Genomic DNA, 18,316 nt, shown 5'->3' with positions numbered 1-18,316 from the left:
CCTGTCTTCCTTACATCTGAATCCTTGCCTCAGGCTCTGCTTCTAGGGAACCTCATCTGAGACACGTGCACATTTCTGAGTCCGTTACTGAATGATGGTTAAGGAGAGAGATTATGCTAAGGAATAACCAAGGTCACATGCCCACCTATACCACATAAACCTGAATTCCTGAATTTGTTTCATCAAGGACCTTGATTTTGTTCACTGCTGCAGACCCTAGGTCCAGAATAGCACAATGAAGTTATCTAATAAGTATTACTTAAATAAAGAAAAGAGTGAACTGAGTATGTATGTATTTATTATTTCCCCCCAAAATTGGGAGGGGGGAGATGATAACTATGTACTATAGGGACAAACAAGCAGAACTAGACTTAAAAACCGAAACCTCTTTCACGGTGCCTAAGGCCAAGTTCCCCTCAATGACCAGATGCACCAAGTATTTGTGACCCTAAGCAGTCCTTTCACTTTAGGATTTAAAAAACATTCTAGGAAATGTGTTTGTTGCTTATTTGCCATCTGGTGAGTAATGAAATTACTCAAGTAAATAATAAGTATGTGCTTGTTATTTAATATAGGAATTGCAGAGAGCAGTAACCAAATCCTGGAAAAAGGTTTCTTGCTGAGTCATTCACTCTTGCTCAAGACAAGCTTTCACTTTGCATTGAATTTTAATGTGATGTTTCCTCATCGTCCCCTCCCCCTCTCCTATAGTCAGCTAGTCAGTAATTTCTCTGTGGCTGGAGTAGCAGCTGCCCTCCCAGAAGGGTCAGGCCAGCTCTGCTGAGACATTTCCAGGGAACCCCAGGCCTTTGCACTTCCCAGGACCCATTCATGAACTTTTCCCCAAGGGCCCATGTGTGAAAGAAAAAAATCCATTTGTTTTCTCAAAATTTATTAATTATACCAAGTGTGCTGGTACAATTCTAGCCCAAACTCAAGCAAGTTTGAGTTAGTTCATTTTACTTGCCATGAGTAAAAGTGGGGTTTCCATCAAGCTTTTGAAATAATGAAAATATTGGGAGTCACTGAATAATCTTATTTTAGGGAGATAAAAGTTTACAAAGGTCATACTGGGTTGGATGGGAGCAAAAGTCAAGTCAGGGAGAGCCACCAGAAGGCTGTTTTGGTAAACCAAGAGAAAGATTTGCTAATTTAAAAAAAGCGTCAAAAATGCAGTTTGGGGGACTTCCCTGGCGGTCCAGTGGTTAGGACTCCGTGCTTCCGCTGCAGGGGGCACAGGTTCGATCCCTGGTCTGGGAACTAAGATCCCACATGCTGCACGGTGCGGCCAAAAAAAAAAAAAAAAACTTTGGAATAAAATTGATCACCTCCAAGGATCCGGCTTCACTGTGTGAAAGGGGAACCTGTACTGTGGAGACTGGAACTAACAAAGTTCTCATAGCCACTGTCCTCAGCATCTCACCTGAACAATCTCTGTAGCTGCCACCAGGTGACAGGTGCTAGGAGCCTGGATCATGGTGTGTAACCTTCACACATGTAATCTTAGGCTCTCAAGGCCATGGACAAGGGACAGTCCATATGGTTTGGTCCATAAGTATGAAACTTATCTTTGATATGAATTAGCCAAATACTCACTATTAGCAAGGGCTGAATTCTGACTTTCACGGGTCCTGGAATTTTGAACTTGTGGACCCTTTTCCCATAAAAAATATTAAAAATTGTATTTTACGACTGTGTTGGTATAAAGATGAATACAATCCAGGCTGCATTCATTTTTTTTTTATTGTGTTAAAATACGCATAACAGAAAATTTACCATTTGAAGTGTACAGTTCATTGGCATTAAGTACACCGGATTCGGTTTTATATATTCATTGTATTTATTTTTATTATGAGTTTTAAAGAAATTAAGATGAAAACATTTTGTGGTCCCTTTAGAGTACCACGGACCCTCGATGCTGTGCTTAGTGTGCCTAATGGGTAAGTTGTCCCTGACTATGAGAGGGCAAAATGGGCAAGAAAGAGCAAAACTGAAATGCACTCAAACTCACTTTATAGTTCACACACAAAAATGATATTCAAACCTGCCTTTCCATTCTGCAGGGAGATAGTAAGCCTGGGAAGCTGTGTGTCTGAGTGGACAGAACATAGGACTCAGGCAGAGTGAGATCAAGCCATATTTTTGCCCCTTACTAGCTGTGTGTCACAGCCAGCACAGGTGGGGCTCACACAGGCCCAGGGAGGAGCCCAGGGACAGTGGGGGGTGGCGCCCACAGTGCCAACAGACTCAGAAATAGCACCAGCTCCAGGCCGAGAGGTCTGGGCAGGGCTCCAGATGAAGCTCAAGACAGTCTCCGGGAGTCCAATGGGGAGAATGCAGAGTTCAGGAGAGGACATATGTATCAGTCACAGCTGCAAAGTAGGCAACAGAAACAAATAAGCAAACAGGAGACTGAGGGGACAGGAGCAAATGCCAGTCAGGCTGGCTCCATGCTGCTTTTCTGGAACCTGATCTGAGTCTCCTTGTTCTTGCTGCAAATGCCATAGGTTGCCTGAAACTGTGTGCCCTTCAGTACTTGTCTTCTCAAGCCTCAGTTTCCCCATCTATGCAATTAGGAATTGGACTAATGACTCCTAAGGTCTGATGAACCATTTGCCTCATTCCAACTTCCTAATAGCTCCACCGTCTTTCCTGCTCTAGCTCCAGATTGTTGGAATTCAGAGATTAATGTCCAAGTTTCTGAGCAGAGGTTGCAACTTGGTAGCTGCTGGGCCAAATCTGTCCCACAAGTGAGCTTTGTTTGGCCTGCTCAGTGTTTTTAAACTTTGAATTAATTGCCAGCATCCCCAAATCAGGAGATGGCTCATAAAACTCTGAAGTTCTCCCTCCTCTTGAGAAGTTGGCAGCTCTCCCTTCCTTGGGCCCACATTCCCACATGGTCTTGGCTGGATCTGAGTAGGAGTTGGCCCCTCTAGATGAGGCACCCCTGCTGCAGGGTGCCACAGTCTTCCCTAGCCCATTCCACTCTTGCATGGTCTCTGTAGGCAGTTGGATTCGCTACCCCTGCAGCTAAAGGCCACAGCCTTTTCTTATCTGCTGAATTTCATCTCTCTGGTGCCCAGGCACTGTCCCTTGTGAAGTGGCTTAAAGCTGACCGTCATGCCTCCCAATCCTTATGGTTCATTCTGAACAAAACCTTTGAGTCCTGTCACCCACAGCTCATCTCCCCAGGGGGACCTCGATTCAAAGAGCAGTTTTCCCTGTTACCCATCTGGCCCTTCTCTCTTCTGATAATTGCCCTGTATCTGGAGATATTGGAGTCCCCCTGACCAGGTGTTGTTCCGCCCTTTCAGGGCATTGACTAAATAGTCCAGAGGTGCCTGCCCCTGAGGATCCAGTTAATTAAAGGCTAGAGGACTGAAGAGGGGCAGTGCCAGTTGGAAGCTCTGAAAGAGAGAGAGAGAGAGAAACCAAGAGAGCATGGGAGCCACCAGGAATCATGGAGGTCACACAGGCTACCTGCCCACCTGCTGCTGCCATGTTACTCCCTGTGTTACCTCCACATTTCCTCACAAACCGGTTCTGTGTTTGCTTCCTCTACTAGACATCTCAATTACAACTGGACTGGAAAAGAATGAGCTTTTTAAGCAGTTCTACAGGGATTTACTCATAGGAGGTTGAGACAATTCAAGGGTAAGTTTAAGTCACAATGGTACAGATTGTACGAAGACATTCAAGTATCATGTTCTAGATTGTTTTCCTGAGCCGGCTCTAACATTATCCACACTGCAATTTTCTCTCCCCTTCTCCTCCCCTATCACTGAACACTATCATTCCTACAAGCTAAATATCTCTGGCACCTCTGCCCTCTATCTGGAGAGCCTCTGCTTTGGTTCAAACAGCCTGGCCTGCTTGCAGCTCCCAGCTGTCAGGGTGAAGGTTCTAAACAGAAATCAGAGAATCTTACTTTCCAACTTAAAATCTCTGAGGGCTTCTCACCAACTCCAGGGTAAAAGCTAAGTTTCTTCAGTAGTTGCTGGAATCCTGCTGACACCTGGCCCTGCCTCCCTCTCCAGCCTCATGTGATGCCCACACCCTCCAGTCACATAAAATACCCACAGACCCTCAAGCAGTCTCTTAAGTTTTCTACCTCTCAGCCTTTGCTCTTGCTATTTCTTTCTACATTTTTCTTCATTGTCAGACTGCTCCCTGGCAAACTCCTACCCATCCTTTAAGACCCAGATCAACGACGCCTCATCTGGCCTATCCTGTAAGGGATTAGGATGGGGCAGGATGACTAGGTGACAGTTCCTTGGAGGCTGAGCACCAGAAAAGGGTGAGGCTCTGGCTATGAGTAGGAAACAAAGAAATAGACCAGCGATTGCAACGTGGCAACTTCCCCGGTCTACATTCTATCTCCAGAAGTGTTTTCTTTGTCAGGCATTGGTTTTAATGTTTTTAAATTTGAGAATTTGTTCTTTAGTTCTCTATTTATGTTAACATTCATGGCCCCTGAAGGCCTCTGGGTAAATGAATGAAAGGGCTGTGGATGGAGGGCTGGAAAGGATGCAAAGGGGAGACGTTTCTTTTTCAGCTACGAGGAGTTGGCCACATGGGGTGGTCTGAGAGTCAGGAACCCTCGCCCCACCTCATCCCACACCTGTGGGAGTTACTAAACATTGAAGTTCAACAGAAGCCTTTCCCACCTTTACTCCTTCTCCCTGCTCTCTACTCTCTAAGGGTGGGAATATACCATGAAAGTCAAAGTAAAGAGTTGTCTCTGCGTGGTCCTGGACTCCCCATGTGTGCTTGTCTAACTCACAGCAAGGCTGAGAGGCAGCAGAAGGTAGAGAACTTGGACTCTAAAGCCAGACCAAGTTCAAATCTCAGCACCTTGTAGAATGTGGGGCTGCCAGCAGGTTACTTCACCTCTATGCCTTTATCTTCTCATCGGTAAAATGGGGATAGTAATAGTATCTACCTATAAAGTTGTTGTGTAGATTAGATGAATTAGCTATGTAAGGCTCTCAGAACAGTGTCAGAGTTTTTACATAGGAAGGGCTATGTAAGTGTTTGCTATTCTTGGTTTTGGACAGTATTATCCCTCCAGTGCACAAGAAAGAGTACAGTGCTGGCACTCTGTGGTATATGTAGGGCCTTAATTGTAGAGCTCCTTATTAGTGTGATTGGAGGTGCCCCTGATCGGCACGCTAAAAGCTGATGCTACAGAGTCTCCTCAAGGAGGTCTGCTCCTTGCTGCCTGGGCTGCAAGAGCCAGGGATGAGTGCTCACAGGCTGGCCATCTGTGGGCACAAGCCGTGCCACCACCAAGTCCTGTTCCTCTCATCTTTCTGTCATAAGGTAAGACTGGTGTGCCATGTCGAGGGAGAGAGAGGGAGAGAGAGAGAGAGATGGCAATTTGATTTGCATCCTGCTGGTAGAGTCTTGTATCTTTTTCTGTATCCACATAATTCAGAACCAAGGCAGTAGGATTTCCCTGGTGGCGCAGTGGTTAAGACTCTGCCTGCCAATGCAGGGGACACGGGTTCGAGCCCTGGTCCGGGAAGCTCCTACATGCTGCGGAGCAACTAAGCCCGTGCACCACAAGTACTGAGTCTGTGCTCTAGAGCCCGGGAGCCACAACTACTGAGCATGCATGCCACAACTACTGAAGCCCGTGCACCTAGAGCCCGTGCTCCACAACAAGAGAAGCCACTGTAGTGAGAAGCCCGCACACTGCAATGAAGAGTAGCCCCCGCTCGCTGCAACTATAGAAAGCCCGTGCAACGAAGACCCAAGGCAGGCAAAAATAAATAAATAAATAAATTTATTAAAAAAAAAAAAAAGAACCAAGGCAGAAATTTGCAGAAAGCTTCCTGGGGAGCTCAACTACACTCATGCTGCTTCTCCCTCCCTCTAATGCTTGGCCCCTTCTGTCCTTTGTATGTGCTTCAGTCATAGCAAAGGGCACACTAGTATACCAAATTTCTTCAGTTCCAAAACGTTACAGATTGTAAGATATCTTTTAATCTATTAACTTAGCAATAGATATCTGGGTCAGGGGAACCCATAACGTTAAATGAACTCATCCATTGACACATCTGATTTCAGAAGCTTTAAAATGTTTTAAAATCATCTTTTTTTTTTTTTTTTTTTAAATTTTATTTATTTATTTATTTATTTATGGCTGTGTTGGGTCTTCGTTTCTGTGCGAGGGCTTTCTCTAGTTGTGGCAAGCGGGGGTCACTCTTCATCGCGGTGCGCGGGCCTCTCACTATCACGACCTCTCTTGTTGCGGAGCACAGGCTCCAGACGCGCAGGCTCAGTAGTTGTGGCTCACGGGCCTAGTTGCTCCGCGGCATGTGGGATCTTCCCAGGCCAGGGCTCGAACCCGTGTCCCCTGCATTGGTAGGCAGATTCTCAACCACTGCGCCACCAGGGAAGCCCTAAAATCATCTTTTTAAGATAATGATTTTTGAAAAATACTCTTGCTCTCCAATAGACTTGTGAACTTGGTGGGGTCGGGGACAGCGCATTTTTTTCCTCCCCCCAGGCCATGACTGTTGATGTCCTGAATGAATGTTTCATTTGGAAAAATTTCTGGAAGCTCCCTTAGTCACCATGGTAACCCAAAATTGGTTTCACAGTCCTGTGTACCAAGGGGAGCCCTGCTGAGGAAGGCTGCCTGCTGACCTGGACTCTGAACCATGCTGCAAATGCTGGCTTCCCTTCCCAGGCAGGCAGAACAATGATGGAAATAAAATACTTGGAATGAAAACCTCAGCAATACCCTTGCTAATATAAAACAATTTATTTAAAATAATTCTGTTGTCAATTGTCAGACTTTCTTATCAATGCAAAAAAACCTCTTCTCTCAAAGTCTTTTCTCAGTGAGCCCTAAATAATTTGAACAAAGGACTCTCAGTGCAGAGTTAGAAAATCTATTCTCACGGTTCAGTAATTTGTTGAACTTCTGTTGAATCCAGTTATTCTCTGAAAGTTTAAAAATGCCACTAAGAAAGAATGTCTATAAAAACAATAATAGCTTCCATTTCCTGGGCTCCTATTAATGCTCCAGGCACCTTCCGTGCACTCAGTTGACAAACACATATATCACTTACTATGTGCCTCACACTGCTCTAAGCACTTTGCACATATTAATTCATTTAATTCTCATAACGAGCTTACGAGGCATCTTCTATTGTTATCCCCACTTTACAGATGACGAAATTGAGGTACAGAAATGTTAAGTGACTTGCCCAAGGTCACATAGCTAGTAAGCTATAGAGACAACATTCAAACCCAGGCTGCCTGACTCCAGAATGTGTGCTCCTAACTAAGTTGCTACACTGCCTCTTTTCAACCTTTCAATAATTTAATAGAATAGGTGTTATTAGGCTTATTGGATTGGATACTGAGGTTCAGTCAGGTAACACGTCTCTATGGCTTCTTCCCTTCTGACCACATTCTAACTTGGGAAATTCTGGAAACTCTTCAGTGGTTTAGAATCAACCTTCCATCTTCCACGTCCCCAAACACACATTCATACAGTCACAGGAAATTTATAATGCCTCTCTCAAAATTATTTTTAGGAGATTAAGAGCCCCAATCTTTGTAGATAAATTATTTTGGAGTGATAATCTAAGGCATGCCCTGGCAGGAGTTGCATATGCAAGCTTAATGAGTTTAATTAATTAGAAGAGAGTGTTTCTTTTAAGATCACAGAGTAACTGCTCTTTGAAGTGTGAGCTGGTAATTGGGAATACAGTGACTTAAATGCTTAAAGCATTTGAATTGTATTATCTTAAGAAAGTGCTCTCAGAGCATGGAAGACTGATTGTCTTCCACAGGTGAAAGTTGGTCAGTAGGAAGAAGACAGAAGTTAACACCCTAAAGTTGGGGTCACTTTTCCCAAGCCAAATTGTGAGTCCCTTGAACGTAGAACAGTGAGGTGACGAACCATCCTGGTTGGCCTGGGACTACTTTGGTTTTAACACTGCAAGTCCCTCATCCCAAGGAAATCTTTCTTTTTTTTTTTTTAAGATTTTTTTTTTTTGATGTGGACCATTTTTAAAGTCTTTATTGAATTTGTTACAATATTGCTTCTGTTTTATGTTTTGGTTTTTTGGCCATGAGGCATGTGGGATCTCAGCTCCCCAAACAGGGATCGAACCCACACCCCCTGCACTGGGAGGTGAAGTCTTAACTACTGGACTTCCAGGGAAGTCCCCTGAGGAAACCTTTCAGTCCTGGGAAAACTGGCATGGCTGGTTATGCTAAATTAAGGGCCAGTTATGAATGACAATTTGAGGGAGAAATTCCCTGTTGGATGGAGAAGGGGAACTGAGGAGAGAGGTGAGGGGCATCCCAGGTGGAAGGAGCAGTTTGAGCAAAGGCCTGAGGTATGGAATGTGATGGTGGTCTGCGGGGGAGTTGTAAGGATCTCATGTGGCTCTAGTCTGGAGTTGACAGGGGATGCCGAGTGGAAAATGAGGCCAAGAGAGGTGGCTAGCCAAATAGGAAGCTGATGGAATCTGAAATGGGCAGAACTTTATGATCCTGGCTCAATGCTAAGAAGTTTATCCCCAGTGATAAGAGCATTATCAGGACCAGGAACACTTTTATGGTGATGGTGGTCTTTTTTGGTCTTGATTAACTTAAAACAAAACAGAATCTTAACTCCGTGGGCTTCAAACAGTTTTGCTCTTAAATTCCCTAAAATTATCTGAAAACTGTGTATACTGTGCATATTTTGCATATTTTTAAGTTGACCTTTAACATGTTTATCATAAGTTTAATCATGGCAAAGGATATAATTTCTGGCACTTTATAAATATTGGCATTTTAAAATAAACTGTTATGGGCTTCCCTGGTGGCGCAGTGGTTAAGAATCCGCCTGCCAAGGCAGGGGACACGGGTTCGAGCCCTGGTCTGGGAAGATCCCACATGCCGCGGAGCAACTAAGCCCGTGCGCCACAACTACTGAGCCTGTGCTCTAGAGCCTGTGAGCCACAACTACTGAGCCCGCGTGCCACAACTACTGAAGCCCGCATGCCTAGAGCCTGTGCTCTGCAACAAGAGAAGCCACCGCAATGAGAAGCCCGCGCGCAGCAATGAAGACCCAATGCAGCCAAAAATAAATAAATAAAAAAGTAAACTGTTATATCACTCTTTTAAATGAATCCTGTGGAATCTAAATATCCAAGCAATGCAATGCCATCCTCCAACCAATATCCGTTTAAAACATACACGAGCAACCTCTTTTTCAGTAGAAAATTTTGCACTGCAAAATTGCATTGCATTTTTTTTTCTTCTTGAACTTATACTTCCATTGCACTTCCTTCACAAAATTATATTTTTATGCTTGAAAATCTTTTATTGATCACACTATCATACTTCTTTGTGACAAAATTATGTATATAAATTGAAATGGAATTTTAAAACATTTGCTATGACCATTACACTTTATTGAAATATTTCTTCTGGATTGAGTTATCATTACAATTAATATAAGTACATATTTGATTAAAACAATATAAATATATCACAAACTTTGATAAGTAATACTAAATATCAAAATTAAAATTTATTGAAGTAAGTTTATTAACGAGGTGGAGGGCTATTTTAAAAATTGGTGCATGAATGCATAGATGAGAATTATTTATTGCTGGAATGAGACAGCATCCAGTATCAATCATATTCCTTTTTTGTTTGTTTATATATGTGTGAGCCCTGAAAATCTTATATATATAAATAAGATGATGGAAATGGAAGGCATCTTGTTATAAACAAATGTCATTCAGTGCTTCAAACTCCTTTTAAGTTATACACCACAAAATAACAGAATGATATATTATAAAAATTTATTTTCTTTGAGCTGTCAGCTGATAACTTGCTTAGATACTCCTTCAATTTTATTGAAGAAAGAATAGGAAACACCTGGCTTACAAAAAGTTTTGTTATCCAGTGATTTACTTTCTCAGCACCAGCACCCAAACATGCACCCCCTTTACCCCAATACACGCACACCCTTGTTTGGTGCACCATAGTAAGATTCAGGTCTGACTTTCTTTTGTAAAGAGGGAGAAGGATAACTGTAAAATAGTAGGTAGGATAGGAGAACCTGCAGGATACAAACCCACGTCAATCATTTAGAAAAAAAGAAATAAGAAAGTCTTCACGTGCCTGTAGCGCTGCACGGGCTTCAGGTTGAAGATCACTGTTTTAGGAGATGTTGTTGCCGACCCATGTGGGGTCTAGGATGGGAGTGTCTCCCTCCCCAGTCCACAACCAACTTTCTAAACAAGAGTTTTCTAAGAAAAAAGAAATCCCCTTCTTGTGTCTTGCCATGTTGGCCTTTGCCTTGAAGATGCTTGTGTTAGGAGGGCTCCTGTGCCTTGAGCTTTCTGTCTCTGGATCATGACCTTCCTTCAGCTCTGCTTCTTAACCTTGGGCCCTCCACTGGTGGCTATCATCCATAGATAAAAAATACCAGGGGATGTCTGTCCTATCGTTATCCTGATTCACAGGGGCTAAACCCAGAAAAAGATTCCAATGGAGTAATTACCTTTGGTAGAGTTGTTGTCTTGTTTTGAACCTACAGAAAGGGAGATGGAAACGGACTCAGAATTCTGGGGTCCTTGACACAATTTTCCCAAACTCTGTCCATGAACATTCTTGTAAAGTCTTTCTCTCTCTCTCTCTATCATACAAAACCCCCTGCCCCACCCCACCCTCCCAACACATGTGTGTGACAAAGACTGGAGAGGTTTTAAACAGCAGGCAATCTATCTGGCAGGAGTGTGAAGAATATATTAAATGGGTTAAGACTAAAAGCACTGAGACCACTTATGAGACCTTTATGGTTCATGGAAGAGATGCTAATGGCCTGAACTCAGGCAGGAACAGTGGAGATGGAAGGAATGGGTGGACTTGGGAAATGTTAAAGAAAAGGAAAGGACTTATTCAACTTAATTACTGACTGAGACTGAACAAAGGTGATGAAAGAGAGGGTAGGGTTCAGGATGAGTTCCACTTTTCCAATATGGGTAACTGGATGAATGTTAGTACCATTCACCAATCAAATACAAAGAAAAAATAAATTTGAGGAGATGGGAAGTTCAATTTTTGCATGATTATTTTGAGCTGCTTGCTGGATAGATAAAGTAGGCAGTTGGGTGTAGAGTCCAGGAAAGGAGTCTTAGTTGAAGATACAAATTTAGAAATCAGTAGTGTATAGGTGGAAGTTCAAGTCATGGGAGAGGGTTAGATTACCCAGAAAGAGGGTATAGAAAAAGATAAGGAGAGGGTCAAGTGCAGTATCCTCAGAAAAACAAACACTCAAGTCTGGGCAAAGAAGAGAAGCTAGCCAAAGAGGTGATAAAAACAGGAGAGAGGTAGAAGGTGAGCCTAAAGAGGGAGGGGAGCTTCCAGAAAGACATAAATGGTCCTAGAGTCAAATGTCTAAAAATGTGCATTGGATCTCTCCTAGATAGATGTAAACAAAAAAATTTTGCCCAGTCCCATTGCCCCATTAATATCCCCCCCTCATTTCTTTCCTTCCTCTAAATGCTAAACTTCTGGAAAGAGTTTTCCATTCCTGTCTCTTATTCCTCATCTCGAACTCTCCCCTTAGAATCCAGCAGTATGGCTTCTGCCTTTTCCATTCTACAGATCTTGATCTCTCAAGAATCTTTAGGCTATCTTATCAGTGGTCTTTTCTCATCTCAGTCTTTTGGAGATGATGCCAGGAAGCAACAGTAGGGGTGTAGGAAAGTGAGAAAGAAAAAGGAAGAAAGCCAATAAATGGCACCCTATCAAGCCAATTACCAATGTGAGTGACTAGAACTTAATGCTTCTGGGGAACTCTGGGAGTCAGTGTAGAACATGGGCTCAGAGTTTTCCTAAGGAGTGTGGGATCCGGGATATTTATACACCAACTTCAGTTAATCATTGATTAAGGGCTGTTGCATTGTAGTGAGGATGGGGAAGCACTAATTCCCCAGCACTTTCTTGAAGTATTCTTTTTCTTTGATTTCTGTCCTGGTACCCTAACCAAGTCCCTATTCCCATCTTTGCCCTATCTCCTTAAATAGTTATTTTTCTTTCTTCTACCTCTTAAACAAGAGCAAACTGCAAGGCAGAACTCCAGTCTTCAGTCCTCTGTTCTTTTTTCTTTACACACTTATTTAATTGTTTTTCTATCTTCATTAACTTAACTCTTGCTTCTATGCAGATTACTCCCAGTGTGTTGAATGTAATTATGTTCAATGACTTAGCTGTTGAGATCAAGATTTATTTAAAGGTCTTCAGAAAAAGAAAGGTTTTGGATATCTTTTATAACTCAACAGACTGAAAAATCTATAAATGTCTGCTGGGAGTCATTCAGGAATTACACTTCCCGCTGACAGTGTGAGAAGCAGATTCAGTATATGACTCAGCTTGCAATCAATCGATGGAGCATTATGCTTCAAGGAAATGGGAAAGTCTCATAGCAATTTAGAATTTGTCACTAAATCTAGTCTGACTCTTTGTCCAGAAGGAAGTGCAGCTCCCTACTGTCAAGGCCTGAGCTCTTGGGATCTTTGCCTATTCCCTAGGCAGAGCCATAATTAACAATGTTTGCTATCAAGAAAAGCAGCATGATGCATGTTCTCAAATCAAGCCAGCACGTGTGCACGTGTGTGTGTGCGTGTGAGAGAGAGTGAGAGAGAGAGAGAGGTGGAGGCAGTGAATAGTGAAGTGTTGGGTGACAGAGGTGAAGTCTGAGGGAAAAGTAAACAGATGGCTTGCAGACAGGTCCTTGGCTCTGGCTCTATCCATCCCACTGGCTGCTCAAGGAGTAGTGGAGAGGGGAGGGAGTTTTAAACTTTTAAACAGGACTTAGTCTTCTACTACCATCATTTATAATTTTCCTTTGGCCTCTGTCTTTGACTCATATTTAAGAGTAGAGCAATGAAGGGAGTTCCCTGGTGGCCTAATGGTTAGGATTCTGGGCTTTCACAGCCATGGCCTGAGTTCAATCCCTGGTCAGGGATCTGAGATCCTACAAGCTGTGCAGCACGGCCAGAAAAAAAAAGAAAAGAAAAGAAAAAGAGAGAGAGAGACAAGTAGAGTCCTGAAAATTTGCCTGGAGCACATGGCAGGGGCTTTGTCAAGAAGCCCTAAGAATTCTAATTCCTGACTGATTGATTGATTATTAAAGTATAGTTCATGTGCAATATTACATAAGTTACAGGTGTACAAAAGAGTGATTCACAATTTTTAAAGGTTACACTCCATTTATAGTTATTATAAAATATTGGCTTATATTCCCCATGTTTTACAATATAGCCTTGTAGCTTATTTTATACATAATAGTTTCAACCTCTTACTCCCCTACTCCTATATTGCCCCTCCCCCCTTCCCTCTCCCCACTGGTAACCACTAGTTTGTTCTCTATACCTGTGAGTCTGCTTCTTTTTTTATTCACTAGTTTGCTGTATTTTTAAGATTCCACACATAAGTGATATCATACAACATTTGTCTTTCTCTATCGGACTTATCTCACTTAGCATAATTCCCTCTAAGTCCATCCACGTTGCTGCAAATGTCAAAATTTCATTCTTGTTTATGGCTGAGTAGTATTCCATTGTATACGTTTGTGTGTGTGTGTGTATGTACGATATCTTCTTTATCCATTAATATTTGATGACCCTTGGGTTTCTTCCATATATTGGCAATTGTAAATAATGCTGCTCTGAACACTGGGGTGCATGTATCTTTTCAAATTAGTGTTTTTGTTTTTTTCAGATATATACCCAGGAGTGGAATTGCTGAGTCATACGGTAGTTCTATTGGTGGGAATGTAAATTGGTGCAGCCACTGTGAAAAACAGTATGAAGGTTTTTCACAGTGGCTGCACCAATTTACATTCCCACAAACAGCGTACAATAGTGTTCCCTTTTTTTCACATCCTCGCCAACATTTGTTATTTGTGTTCTTTTTGATGATAGCCATTCTGACAGGTGTGACATCTCATTGTGGTTTTGATTTGCATTTCCCTGATGCTTAGTGATCTTGAGCATCTTTTCATGTGCCTGTTGGCTATCTGCATTTCCTCTTCGGAAAAATGTCTATTCAATTCTTCTACTTATTTTTAAAATCAGGTTGTTTTTTTGATGTTGCATTGTATGAGCTATTTATATATGTTGGATATTAACCCCTACCGGTCATATCAGTTGCAAATAGTTTCTCCCATTCAGTAGGTTGTCTTTTCGTTTTGTTAATGGTTTCCTTTGCTGTGCAAAAGCTTTTAAGTTTAATTAGGTCCTCTTTATTTATTTTTGCTTTTATTTCCTTTGCTTTAGGTGATGGATCCAAAAAATATTGCTATGATTTATGTCAACAATTGTTCTGCCTATGTTTTCCTCTAGGAAACATGGTTTACATTTAGGTCTTTAATCCACTTTGAGTTTCTTTTTGTATGTGGTGTTAGTGTTCTAATTTCATTCTTTTACATGTGGCTGTCCAGTTTTCCCAGCACCACTTATTAAAGAGACTGTCTTTTCTCTATTGTATATTCTTGCCTCCTCTCTCATAGATTAGGTGACCATAAGTGTATGGGTTTATTTCTGGGCTCTCTATTCTGTTCTATTGATCTGTCTCTGTTTTTGTACCAGTACCATACTGTTCTGATTACTGTAGCTTTGTAGTATAGTCTGAAGTCAGGGAGCCTGATTCCTCCAGCTCTGTTTTTCTTTCTCAAGATTGCTTTGGCTATTTGGGGTCTTTCGTGTTCCCATACAAATTTTAAAATTGTTTGTTCTACTTTTGTGAAAAATGTCATTCATATTTTGATAGGGATTGCATTGAATCTGTAGATTGCCTTGGGTACTATGGTCATTTTAACAATATTAATCCTTCCAATCCAAGAGCACAGTGTATCTTTCCATCTGTTTGTGTTGTCTTTAATTTTTTATATGTCCTATTAAAAATTTTTTTGTTTTTGTTTATTTTCTTTCTAGAAGCTTGAAGATGTTCTGCTTGTCCCTAGGATTCTGAAATTTCACTAAGATATGCCTTGATGTGGGCCTGTTTTTGAGAACTATGTGGGGTTATAGGCCCTTTCGATCTGCAAACTCTAAGATATTGTCCTGAATTATTTCAAGGATTATTTCCTCCCTTCTATTTTCTCTGTTCTATCTTTCTGGACTCTTTATTTGGATTTCCTGAGTAGGTGTTCTATTTGTCTTACTTTTTCTGTCCAGTGTTCCATCTTTTTGTCCTTCTGTTTCACATCATGGGAAACTGTCCCTTTCCATCTTTTTACTAACTCTAAAAAACTTTCTACTATCATGTTTTAAATTTTCAAGTCTCCCTTTGTGTTCTCTGAATATTCTTTTTATAAATATACACTTTTCCTCTTTCACTGATGTAATATCACTCTCTCTGAGAATTTTGGTTATTACAAAAAAATTTTTTTTCTCCCAGGTTAGGCTCTGTTTCCTCAAAATTATCTTTGTTTGTTTTGGTCTCTCTGAGGCTTTCCTCAGATGTGTGGTGATTTTTGGCCTCTGCTAATATTTAAAGATAGGGCATAAAAAGCTGATTAGGAGCTCTGAGAGCATGGGTTTGGGCTTGTCAGTTGTGGATTTCACTGTATAGTGGTCTAGCAGGGCCAGTGGTTAGCAAATCCCTATGTCAGAATTTTAAAGTCTCTCTCTTGAGCTTGTTGGAATACTCAGAGAAGGATCCTCCAGGCTCTTGGAGAGTACATGCCTGGCTGCCATTATTCTGGGAGGTATGAGGTAGAAGAGGACTAGTGGTTTTAACATTCACTATGTGAACATTCACACTCTCCTGTTTTCCATGTGGATCTCCCTATCCCCAGTTGGGCCTGATGTCCCCCAGTGCAGAGATCCTCAGATTTTCCTTCTCCAGAGAGCAGTCCTCTTTGCTCTCAGAGGGAAGGCCTCCAGTCTCCTACGAGAGTGAGGGTGAGGTAGTTTCCTTGCTGTGTGGATTGGGAGGGACATCTGGGGAACTGACAGCTTCTTAAAAGAAACTTCAATCCATCCCTTTTATCTCTATCCCTTACTTCAACCTCACTTCCGGTGGTATCTGGTGCTGCCAATTCATGACCTTTTGGGTTTTGCAGTGTAAATTGGGCTGCTTCTTACCTTCCACCATCACTGACTGTGGATTCCATTTACTAGAGTCTGCTAAGCCATTTACTGCTTGTTCAAGCATTTTCTAACTTCCAAAATTCCGTTGTTGTTGTCTCCTTTTCTCTTGGTCCTTGTAGATATATGTCTTTTAAAAAAATCCCTTCCTAGTGTTTTAGTGAGATTTTTGAGAGAGAGCAGAGGTTACTTCAAGCTTTCCAATTGTCATTCTAATTTAGGTGTCATGGGACAACACTTTGGATGTTCCCCCTAGTTAGGGCCCTCCTCTGGGAAACAGAGGTAGTGGGAGAGAGGACTGGGTCCCTGGAGGAGCTTCAGAAGAAGGGAATCCTATGAATCTAGAATATTCAACCTCTCCCCAGGCCAAAGAGCATGGGGATTCTTGCGGTTAAGTGCACACAGCCCCCGAGGCTGTGCGGGTGCTCTCTGAGGCTCACTGGAGACTCAGAGGAGGGTCAGGACCCACACAGGAGCTTGTCCTCCACCATCTGATCACCCTGTAGTTCACTGTTTACACTCCACCTCCTCCTCAACCCCTTTCAGCCTGAATGAGTGTCTCTTGGCAATCTTTCCAGTTCTAGAAAAGATAAGAACTCTTTACTGGTAACTTCTCATTTGTGAACTGTTAAAAACAAAATCAGGGACTTCTCTCGTGGCACAGTGGCTAAGAATCCGCCCGCCAGTGCAGGGGACATGGGTTCGAGCCCTGGTCCGGGAAGATCCCACATGCCGTGGAGCAACTAAGCCCGTGCGCCACGACTACTGAGCCTGCACTCTATAGAGCCCGTGAGCTACAACTACTGAGCCCGCGTGCCACAGCTACTGAAGCCTGTGTACCTATAGGCCGTGCTCCGCAACAAGAGAAGTCACTGCAATGAGAAGCCCGCGCACTGCAATGAAGAGTAGCCCCCGCTCGCCACAACTAGAGAAAGCCCACGTGCAGCAATGAAGACCCAACATAACCAAAAACAAAACAAAACAAAACATAGTCAATTTCTTTGAACATTTTAGAATGCTGCAGGTGAAAAGAGCTTAGAGAACATCAAGTTTAATTCTGCTATTTAGAGCTGAGGAACTGGTAGGTCCAGAGGGGTTAATTGATTTGCTCAAGGTCACACAGTCGCAGAGCAGCAGAGCTAACAATAGAGCTCAGGCCTCCACCTTCAGGCCTCCCCCCCCCACCCCCCACCCCGCAGTCAGGAGCCCGTGCCCAACGCCACCTGCCACGCGGGCAGGCTGCCCATCTGTGCCACCATGTCTCCTTAAAGATCACTAAAGTGGTTCATAAACTACCTCACAGCCAAAGCAAAAGTGGTTCATAAACCACCTCACAGCTGAAGCAGAGTTTGCTCTAATTTTTATCACACTGATTATTACAAATGATATTAAATACCCAGTGTGAGCAATCACATCTCAAGTTCTAAAGTGGAAAAGTCTTTGAGGATTAATGGAGCGAGAAGAGAGAGGTTATTTTGCATACAGAAAATTTGGTGGCCGGCTGGTTATTGTTCTTCACCTGTGTTTAGAGAGGGTGCAGAGGGGAGAAAAAATGAAGTGGCAGAGGCGCAAAGGTAGGAAGCTGAGATGAGCCCCCTCTACCCCTAGTACTTCTGTTGGACCTGGTTCTGGTGACCCCCCACCTCCCAGCAGGCCCCCTTCTTTTTCTTTGTATTTTCACAGTCAAATTGAAGCAGAAAGATTCATATATTACAGATATTATTAAATATAGAAATAAATAAATAATAATAATGAATATGATAAAAATTAGAGCAAACTCTACTTCGGCTGTTAGGTGGTTTATGAACCACTTTAATGATCTTTAAGGAGGTGTGGACACATAGACGGGCAGCCTGCCCACATGGGCGGGCTCCTGTTCCTCGTAAAGCCCCTAGGGTTCAAACCAAGTCCTAGGGCAAGGACAGACACTGATGAGAGAAGTGGTCCAGGACACCCAGGAGATAGGCAAATTTTGGTGTGTCAAGTGCAGACACTAGGATATTATTATTATTTTTTTTATTTATTTATTTATTTATTTATTTATTTATTTATTTATTTATTTTAAACATCTTTATTGGAGTATAATTGCCTTACAATGGTGTGTTAGCTTCTGCTTTATAACAAAGTGAATCAGTTATACATATACAGTATAGGATATTATTTTAAAAGAAATTTCCCAGAACAGGAATCAG

General features: G+C 42.4%; 1 long non-coding RNA gene across 1 annotated transcript; it reads left to right on the top strand.

Annotated features, from left to right (window-relative positions):
- Positions 1 to 1,296: 1,296 nt before the first annotated feature.
- LOC309629448 lies at positions 1,297 to 13,165 on the top strand. Its single transcript, XR_014245080.1, has 2 exons — positions 1,297 to 3,654; positions 6,609 to 13,165. It is a non-coding gene; the product is annotated as an uncharacterized lncRNA (long non-coding RNA).
- The last annotated feature ends 5,151 nt before the right edge of the window (positions 13,166 to 18,316 follow it).

The sequence above is a fragment of the Balaenoptera borealis genome (assembly GCF_965194805.1).
Source record: "Balaenoptera borealis genome assembly, chromosome: 5".
In the NCBI taxonomy this organism is placed as follows: Eukaryota; Metazoa; Chordata; class Mammalia; order Artiodactyla; family Balaenopteridae; genus Balaenoptera; species Balaenoptera borealis.
Note: the sequence above shows the minus strand (reverse complement) of the source record. Positions and strands in the feature narration are given on the sequence as shown.